Genomic DNA, 10,722 nt, shown 5'->3' on the forward strand with positions numbered 1-10,722 from the left:
AAGAAGAGATAAAAATACAAAACGACTTTGAAGGAAGCAGGAAACTACTTTATGAAAAAATGAAAGGAAACAAAAGTACAGAAATTGTCAACATGAGAAATATTAGGGGGAAAATGGTAAATGATGCAGACGGAATACTAGAGGCTTTCAGAGACTATTTTAGGAAACAATTCGAAGATGAAGCTATAGGACACCACAACTGCGATGTTGAACACGATGCGATGAAAAACTCAATTGAAAAAATCTGTGTCACTGAGGTTAGGGATATAATTAAGAACTTGAAAAACGGTAAGGCTGCCGGGGTAGACGGTATTAACGCTGAAATGCTTAAACACGGTGGCGAGTACATACCACATAGAGTTTGCGAATTGATAAATTTATGTTTCGAGATGAGAGACGTGCCAGACGATGGGGAAAAAGCTATTATCGTACCAATATACAACAGAAAGGGAGATAAAAGCGAGTGCAATAATTACAGAGGGCTTATTAAGCACCGTAAGTAAAATATATTCAAAAATACTTATTCGTAGGGTTATAAAAATAACAGAAGCAAAGATTTGGAAAGTCCAAAGTGGGTTTATGCCAGGAAGGTCATCTACGGATCAAATATTTAGCTTAAGGCAAATAACAGAAAAAAGTTTGAGAGTAGGAAAAAAAGTTTTCTGTGCATTTGTTGACCTAGAAAAAGCTTTTGACAAGGTAGATAGAAGTAAACTTTGGGAAGTCCTGAAAGAGTATGGAGTCAATGCATGGATCCTACAAGCTATACAAAAAATATATATAGGTAGTAAAGCGAGTGTAAGAGTAAATGGGAAAATGAGTGACTGTTTCGATATTATTCAAGGAGTTAGACAAGGATGCGTTATGTCTTCATGGTTATTTATATTATTTATGAACAAGTGTTTAAGAATGGCTCTCTTCGACGAAGAAGGTGTGGATCTCGAAACAGTAAGGGTACGAGGGTTAGCGTTCGCAGATGATAAGGTTGTTATGGCAGAGTCTATCGAAGACCTACAAAGAATGTTGAATAAACTAGATGCAAGCATGAAGATCATGGGCCTCAAAATTAACGCAAATAAAACAAAAACTATGGTGTTCGAAGGAAAGAGTGGGAAAACACTATGCAATATTTTATTAAATGATGAGAGAATTGAACAAGTTGATAAGTTCGTATATCTTGGTAGCTTATTTACTAGGGACAGGCAGATAGCTGAGGAATTAGATAGACGAATAAATGAAGGTAAGAATGTCATTGGTAGAGCAGGTCCCATTGTCAGAAGTAAAAATATATCAAATAAGGCTAAAATGGCAATACATGATTCTATATTTGTACCGACTGCACTATACGGTAGCGAGACATGGACCTATCAAGAAAATGATAAGAGTAGAATTAACGCAATTGACATGAGATTCATGCGCATAATAAGCGTGAAAACCCTAATGGACAAAGTAAGTAACGAGATAATTCTAAAAGAATGTGGTGCAGAAGAGACGCTAGTAGACACATGGGAAAGAAATCGGTTAAGATGGTTCGGACATGTTGAGAGAATGCCAAATGAACGACAAACGAAACAAGTGTATTAAGGTAAAGTAAATGGCAGCGTGCCCAGAGGTAGACCGCGGAAAGAATGGTTATAATGTGTGAATGAGACCCTACTTAGAAGAGACATAAGAAGTCACAGAAACAGGAGAACCTGCATGAAAAAATGTATGGACATAAAAGAAGCTAGAGAAGTATGCCAGGACAGGAAAGTATGGCCGCAAATAGTTAATAAAAAGAGTGTCATTAGAGTGAATGACGCCTGAAACAAAGACCTTGGCTATTAATGTACCCAAGTGGGGAACCTTACATAACGACTTCGTGAGGTTCTTCGCTTGGGGTGATTGCTAGAGAGATTGATCAGCAACCTGGGTCGGAGCAGTGTTGCGGAACGATCCTGTTATTTACTTAAATAGCACGAGAATTCTGGATCAGTCTGACAAATCTCTATCCCTTCCACACCCTACTCCTTTCCCCTTCCGAGTGAGTCACGCCTACCCCGAAAGGGAAATGGCTTAATGGTGTAATAATAATAATAATAATAATAATAATAATAATAATAATAATAATAATAAGAATATGTAGTATCGGAGCAATAGACTAGTGCCTCAACTGAACACATATAATCGTATGCCTAAAAACTTTCAAAAATCGCACTCGCCAAGGATTGAAACCCTATACCTAAACTACCTAAAAACTCGTGTGTCCTAACCGCGCGTTCTACCGACTTCGCTATCGAAGCACTTGGATTTAGGTGACAAAATCTTAGGTCAGAATTTCGAGGCAGGGTCGTACCATGTCATATGGTGAGCCTCAGCCAACTTCAAACTAAAAGTTGTTGAACTCAAATTTACTATACCATTTTTTATTTAGAAAAATTTTAGAATTGAATTTTCCTGATTTTAAAAAAGGCTCGATACTTTTTATTCTTAATATATTTAAAAATATTATAAAATATCTAAAAGTAATTAACAATAAACAAAAATTCTCCATAAAATGCGCAGTTTTCAATTCATCCAAAATAACTTTTCTTAAATAATAATTTTAAATATGTGAAAAGGCGAAGTAAGTTTCACTTAGTTAACGAGGCATTTAATACCTTTTGCTTTTAAATTTTTAAAATGCTTAAAAACGACCCAAAGGTAATAAATAATAAAGAAAGGTTGCGAGAACAAAAATGCTTTAATAACATCAATGACAAAACATAATGTTCTGCTGTACGAAAATTTTCATAAACCGCACAGTTTTCAATTTATTGAATTCTTTTATCATACCTTTTTTAACAAAAATTTGCATATGGAATTGCTTTCCTAAAAAAACAATTTAAAATATGCAAAAAATAATTGAACTTCATTCATTTTACAAAGGGTTCAATACTTTCTTCTTTGAAAATTTAATCCGCTTAAAAACTATCTAAAGCATATAAAAAATAAAGAATTTTTAAGTTGAAAACCGTTTTAATGACCTCAGTGACAAATAAATATTTTCTGGTTTTTAAAAACCTTTGAAAAACGCACAGTTTTGGATTTATAAAATTCTTTTATAATACTTTTAAACTCAGTTTTTAATTTAAAGTAATAATTCCTAAAAAATAATTGAAAAATGTAGAAGAAATTGATCGCTTGTTTAAATATTACCTATTTAAAAAAGTGCTCGATACCTTATTTTTATTTTAAATATAAAATACTTCGAAATCAGAAGAAACAAGAATTCTGTACAAGAACTTGCAGGTTAAAAGTGATCTCACGGTGGTCGGCTGAAAAATATTTGTTTGCTTCCTCCTTGCATTCTCAAAAACTTTTAATTGTCAATTTTTTAATTGTTCCTTTATAAAATGAAATGCATTCTTAATACACTTTTTCAAAATGTTATTGAATTCTTTTTTTGTAAATATTTTGATTTAAAAACGCATTAAATTTTTTTAAATTATCAAGAAAATGTAATGATTGTATTTAAAAGCATTTTTAAATGCTTATAACTTTGTTTTATGCTGTCATATATTTATTTTTTATTATTTACATAATAAAAAAGAATTATGTAAGTATATGGGTGATTGCTAAAATGTTAACCATTTGTAGCCCAAGACATGTTGAAATGAAATTTTCTATGATCATTGAATTCATTGACTGAAAAACTTAATTCTGTTAATTTTATTTTAAAAAACCTAAATCTATACTTAATTGTGTAAAATAGCAACATTATATGCGCGCTACAGTACGCGGGTAGCATTGCATTGTCAATTAATTACATAAAAATATAAAACAAGATATTAACTATTTCAGATAGCAAGTAAGAATATAAAACTAAAAATTATTTTAAAAATTCCTGCCTAATAAAGGAATTTGTTTTTCATTAGGGAAAAATAAAGAATTTAAATTTGGCTAGATTAATATTTTTTTCTAAAGTTAAAAAATTGGTTGCCTAAAACTTATTTAGTTTAAATAAGTATAACACATGATCATTTTATTTTTTCAAAACTATTTTTTTTCTTACTAATAACTTTCATGAATTTTGCCATTTTTGTGATTTTCAAATTGCTATTATCGAACACGAAAATTCTGCGCTAACAAAATACAACTATGTCTTACAACTCTAATTTAAATTAAATAAGCTTCACATAACAAAATTTTTAACTTTTTAAAAATCAATTTTTATCTAGCCGAATCCAAAAAAGTAATATTTCCTTATTCAATAACGAATTACTGTATTTAGCAGGAATATTTATCGTTCTTTTTAAGTTCGGATGATTTTTTGTTACCTTGAACACTGCACAAAAATAATGTCAGGGTGGCCGTTTTAATCGAGGAATAAAATTCCCAGTCATTTTTAGATTCACACAAATATTTCACGGTTAAAAAAATTCGAAATGGTTTAATTTTTAGTAGATTAATACATACACATAATAAGCGAAAAAAAATGATAGACGCAGTAAATTTATAACCTTTTAATAATTTTAGGAATGAAATGACTTTCGAGTCTTGAATAATCATTTCAAAATTAAAAACACTTTTTTCAAATCTATTTAAAAATTTTAATTTCTTACCACCAAAAACTTACCAATTCAATAAACTTATAATTTTTTAAATAGTTTTATGAGTGATTTGATTTGCGTGTCAGCATAAACTTAGTAGTTTATCAAAGTTGCAAATTCCTATCTGCATTTGCATAAATACAATTGATTATGTGCACCAATGTTTTGAAATTTATAAATATTATTGAATTTCATATTAATTGTTAGCGGCGAAGAGAACCAACTTCATTACATGTCAACTTATCGTTTATTATACTTAATAAGATTCTTATGCGGTGAGAAGTAAATTAATTTAGACCAATATATTAATTTTCATAGTATGTGTGCGATGTCTATCGTATCAAGTCTACAGTTCTTATGTTGAAAAAACTGATGTGATTCTATCTCGATAACATAGGTATCTTCGAACTAAATCTGACATTCGTTTCAAATCAATGAGTATTTGAAGGAAAATATTCAAGCATTATTCTAAGAGAAATTATTTGTTTGCTGAATACATTCATTTTCTCGTCTCACGAACATAAACATTTTGTTTCAATCAAAATAGTAGTCATAATAAGTAGATGAATTTACTTGGATCAAGAAACATTTCGTTAGAGTTTTAGTTACTTATCATGAGAATATAATATTCCTAATTCAATATTTTATTAAACTTGACGCAAATAAGTATAATTGAACAAATTAACTCAATAATTTTTTACTTAAAATATATTCTTGATTCAAATAGTTGTCCTGATTCTATTATTTTCTTGTTTCAAGAAAATCGGTCCCTTGTAAAAAGCTTCTTTCAAGTAAAATCAGCCAAGTAAACTGGCCTACTTGATTTAATAAAAAAATTTTTTCAGTGTAGAAGTGCTTGATAGAGAGCGAAATTACATGCAGTATGTTATTGCCACTGATGGCTAGACCATCGACATATAGAAATGGACCGATAATGCTATGGGGAGAACGGTAATGGGCTCTAGAGAGAGAGAAAACATATGAAAAGTACACCTATCTCTTTCTAGATAGGGCTGATTGGTCGAGAATATTTTCGTTGGGTGAAGTTTGGCACAGCACAGGACCGTGCTTTGTGTCACTAATGCCCCAATAATGTGACGTTTATCGCACTTTTCAAAATTGATATATTTATAATTTATTTAATTATAATTTATTGTAAATAAATATAAAAAATGGTTGCAGCCTGTGTAGTTTGTGGGCATTTATCAAGACGTTTATACGGGGATATTGAATATAGTTATTGAATATAGTAAAATAAAAAATGTTACAACAAAAACAAAACCTCGAAATATGAAGTTTTGTACGTATGCAATACAAATGATTATTTTTTATGTTATAGAAATATTGTTCAAATTTTTGACAGTTTTTACGTTATTTTTGATCTCACAAAAAGATTATTATTGTAGCATTTTCAATCCAATTTCAAGAAGAATTCAAGGTTACCAAGTTTTTAAAATAATCTATTTAAAATAGGTTATTTTACATAAATGTTCTTTAAAATTCAATTTATTATAACTACAAATTTCTAATGTATTGTTTATCTTTTTTTTTAATTAACTGTACAGAATATTTAGGCAATACCCGGGGCCACCAAATCACTTGACAGAATCCTGAAATAGATAAAGGCAGGTCTACGTCTCATATGTTTTTTCTCTCTCTAGAGCCCATTTCAGTTCTCCCCAAAGCGTTACCGGTCCATTTCTATATGTCGATGGGCTAGACCTAGGCCGGAAAACAAAGGAGTGTTCGGTTACTCTACCTCCATTTTGTTACAAGATATTGTAGTAAGATGCAAGTTTACACATTGACTGTCAAATTACCACGGTCGCGGTTTTATCACAATGTTCCTTTCAGTTTAATTATACCACAATGTTAATTAGTATTGATGTCTTGTCAAGTTACTACTTTATTCACAGCCAAGTCATGAATGTCCGATAAGTTAAATTACGGTCGAATGTGATTTTCAACATAACATTTTTTACATTGTATATTTATTTTACTTATTTAACCATTTATTTCACTTATGAATTTATCAATAATTATTAGTCATTATTTACTAAATTAATTATAAATAAATAGTTAATAATATTATTATATATACATAATATGCACATACATATAAACATATTACTTTTTAGCAATTCAATCTCTGCAGTGGAAACCTCTCTAGGGCGGACACCTCTCCTAAGCGGACAGAAAGTCGTTCACCACAGCCGGGGAAAGACAGCTATTTTTAGGTTAAAATTCGGAAATTGCATTTAAAGCAATTAATATTTGTATCTCTTCATTAATTTTTTAAATTTTATTCGAATAAAGTATTATAAGTATATTGGTTATAATTTATACATACTGATGCTATATAAGATTTCTAGTAAGATCCTTCACTTCCCTTTTCCAAACAATATCATCGGGAAAAAAATGTTTGACCCAAAGAAAGAGGCCAACTATTACTAAAAAAATCTTCCCTATTTATTGTTTTCTGATATATATCAACTAAATATTGAAGCACTTTGGACAAATAGATTTTCTCGTCGTCATCACAAGTCGAATGGTAGCCGGATTGACCGTTTGGACACTATATTTTTCTTTTTCTTCATCCACTCAATTTTGATACTTATTTTTACTTGAATCAGCCGCTTTGAATTTGTGTACTCTTGTAAACATTTTAGGCTTACATTTTATAAAATATTATATGAATATTATTGTTTGGCAGTGTATAGATGTCCGGTACCGAGCGCTACGCGGTAATAAGCGTAGAATAAAGAAAAAATAATATTTTCAGATTTCAGCGCAAAAGTGAAGGTTATTCTATTGTTTTGAATGCGCGATTTTTCCGTCTATCTAAAATGCCACATTAAGACTAAGATACCTCCTGAACTTATTCACTTCTGTTTCCATAGCGACCGCCACACAGTTTTCTATTCTTCCAAAGAGAACGTGTTTTCAATATATTTAGTTCCTTCTAATTGTACCGGTAACACACCACACGTAAGTATTTTTTATTCCTCAGAAGTGGTGATATTTTGATTCGATTTAATTCCTTCTAATAAGTTCACAAAATACACCTATAAAAATTTAGTTACAAAATACATTAAAACCGATATTACAGTTTAGTATAATCTTTCACGATTTAGGGAAATCGGGTATGTATCTTAAAAAGTAGTATAGAATTTATTAATAATCTATGAAAAATTTACTTTGGAAAATTAATATAAGTTCTACAAAACTAGTAAAAGAAAATGTGATATTTAAAATTCACTATATTAAATTTAAGTAGGACCATAATGTCAAATATTAGAAAGATTGGAATCATTTTTTCACATTTTAAAAGAGAGGATTCTGAAATTTGCTAAAGACTATACTAAAAATTATGAGTCATTCGAAAAAAATGTGACTGTCGAAAATATGAAAACGACAAGTTCGTAACTCGTCGTGAAACCTCACCAACCCACACTGCACAATTATAGCACATAAATACGCAAATTATCATTATTAGTATTTGCGCACATAGCAATGTAGAATATACAGTCGCTGATGTAACTAACTTAACTTTTACTTATATACATAGTACGGAAACATATACATATAACACACGCATCGCACGCAAATCACGCTAAGAGAAGGGGTTTGAAGATTCCTTATATACTAAATGGTGAGAATTTAAAGAATTGTGAGAAACGGCATGGTACTTAATAACTCGACTTAGAAACATTCAAAATTAAAAGTAAAAACAGGAAAATATTCTGTTTTAATAAGGTCAAAACGGGGTTTTAATTAAATTCAAAAATATCTATAGGTTTTTCATTTTTTTTAAATTACCTCGTTCCCGCTTTACATTCGGCTTGGTAATACGAGTAACAGTGCTGGGTCAAAAATTTTAGGTGCTCTAAACTTAATACAAATTTTGTATAAATGAAGTATATTATTATACAATTACAAGGCCAAGGCATCCTTGACATCTTTTAAACCTTTTGAAATCTTTGTCAATTCGTTGAAATCTCTTCAAGTACTTAAAATCTTTGTGAAATCTTAAAATTTCTGTGAATTCCTTTGAAATCATTCTCTTTTTTTATAAAATATTTGGAATCCAAAAAATTTTTTAAATAGCTGAAATCTTTGTGAAAGTTTTATGACGTGTTTGTGAATGCTTAGTTTAAAATTTGTTTGTGAAACCTTTTGTGTTAGTTTGAAATTATCGAAACGTTTAAAATCTTCTCAAATTTGTTAGAACCTTATTTGATAGTTTAACGTCTTTGAAATATTTGAATTCTTTTGAAAGCTGCACAATTTTTGGAAATGTCCGAAATCTTTGTGAAAATTTTGAAATCGGGTGTAAACGCCATTTTCAAATCTTGGAAATCCTTGCAATCTTTATGAAATGTTCGAAATCTTTGGGAAATTTTTGTGAAATCTTTTGAAATATTTGTGAATTTTTTTATTCGTTGAAATCAGCGAATTCTTTGAAATCTTAGTGAAATATTTCAAAAGTCTTCTAAATATTTTACAATCTTTGAAATCTGGTGTACTGTACCCTTTTTAAAATGTTTGAAATCCTTTAAATCTCATGAAATATTTAAAAGCCTTGTAAAATTGTTGTGAAATATTTTTAAACTAGTGATGTACACTAGGGTGGTCCAAGCAACCGACTTTCGAATAGAGGACATTCCCCCCCAACCAGTTTGTGAAGTTGCCGGAAAACATTCCCTCCAGGTTTGAGCCAAATCGGTTAGTATTAAGACGTACCGCAAAGGCCTTGAAAATCCCATAAGATTAACATGGGAAAATTTTGGTTTTCGGAAAAATGGGTTTCAGGTTTCTGGATTTAAACTTAGCTTGCGGGGGATATTAAGAATTTGTTGGGGAGTCTCTAATCAGTCATTTCCATGAAATTACTTTAAATTTTTAACCACCCCCCCCCCCTTGTGGAGCCTTAAAAATGCCCCAAAAAACTGAAATTGACATTTTTGTCCAAAATTTACACATACATGCTCTGTTTTTCCCTTTTTTGCCATAAATTATTTTTTTTTGTCAAATTAAAAATAACGCTGAGATTTTGAACCAGGGGAGGGGGCTAACTCTCTTTTTATTGTAAATTCAAAGATGTAGGCCTAAAATAAACACACACACAAATATATATATGTGTGTGTGTGTCAATCGGGCCACCAAAATATCTTGTAAACGTTTTTTTTTTACTAAATTTGGTTGGGGGCTAAAAAATCTTATGGTCACAGTAAGAGTTTAAAAGACTAAGTTGGCGTTGGCCTCATAAAACATTTTTTTATCCACCATATTGGACTCGCTATTGATATTTTTTACTAATAATAATGTTGAAATTGAGCATTTTACTAAGAAAAACAACCCGTTTACGAGATATTTAGGGGGCCTATGACAAAGCGACCTCGGGTTGCGGATAGAGGATCCCTGTACCAAGGGTTTCTGCTGAATATGGTTACAAAAATAAATAGGCAGTCGCGGACAATTGTCCAGGGGTGGTCCCGAAGGAATTAACCCCCAAGCGGAAGTGTGAAAACCGTGCCAAACGCTGAATGGCACCTGGGTGAGGTGTCTAGAACGGTGACTCGGTGCGGTTCAAAAATACAGAACGCGCAGGTCTCCCGACAATGGGTCGGCCAACAATGCCGACCAATCTAGAGCTCGGGGAGCCAATGAAAATGGATTCAATGCGATGGATCGGCGGGATCTCGCGACCTTTGGGTGGACGGAGCAACTGAATCAAGACTTGCTAGACTGCTACGATGCGAGTGTGGCCCGTGAACGGAGTTACATAGCACGGCTGCATGCTCTGAGGTGCGAGTAACACCCGGAGCTATTGCACTTTTCGCAGCAACGTCTGCGAAACCATGCTGAACCACTCCGTAAAAGGGGCTATGTAAGCAGAACGCCTACTCTACCACAGCTAGAACAAGCCGGCAACAAAGAAAGAGAGGCGACACTAAGACCAACCGCGAGCAGGCATCCAATAGATGAAGAGCGATGCTTGACGACCTGGAGAAACATCAACACCAAGGTTTCTCTCAAGCCTAAAGATCTTTTTCCGGTGAATCCGACCTCTGGGCTATCAATTATTGTGTGTATAATGCAGCGAGAGCTTTGGCCGATGCGAACCGTAAAACAAAACCAACGGCTGATC

This window comes from Belonocnema kinseyi, chromosome 1 (assembly GCF_010883055.1).
Source record: "Belonocnema kinseyi isolate 2016_QV_RU_SX_M_011 chromosome 1, B_treatae_v1, whole genome shotgun sequence".
Lineage (NCBI taxonomy): Eukaryota > Metazoa > Arthropoda > Insecta > Hymenoptera > Cynipidae > Belonocnema > Belonocnema kinseyi.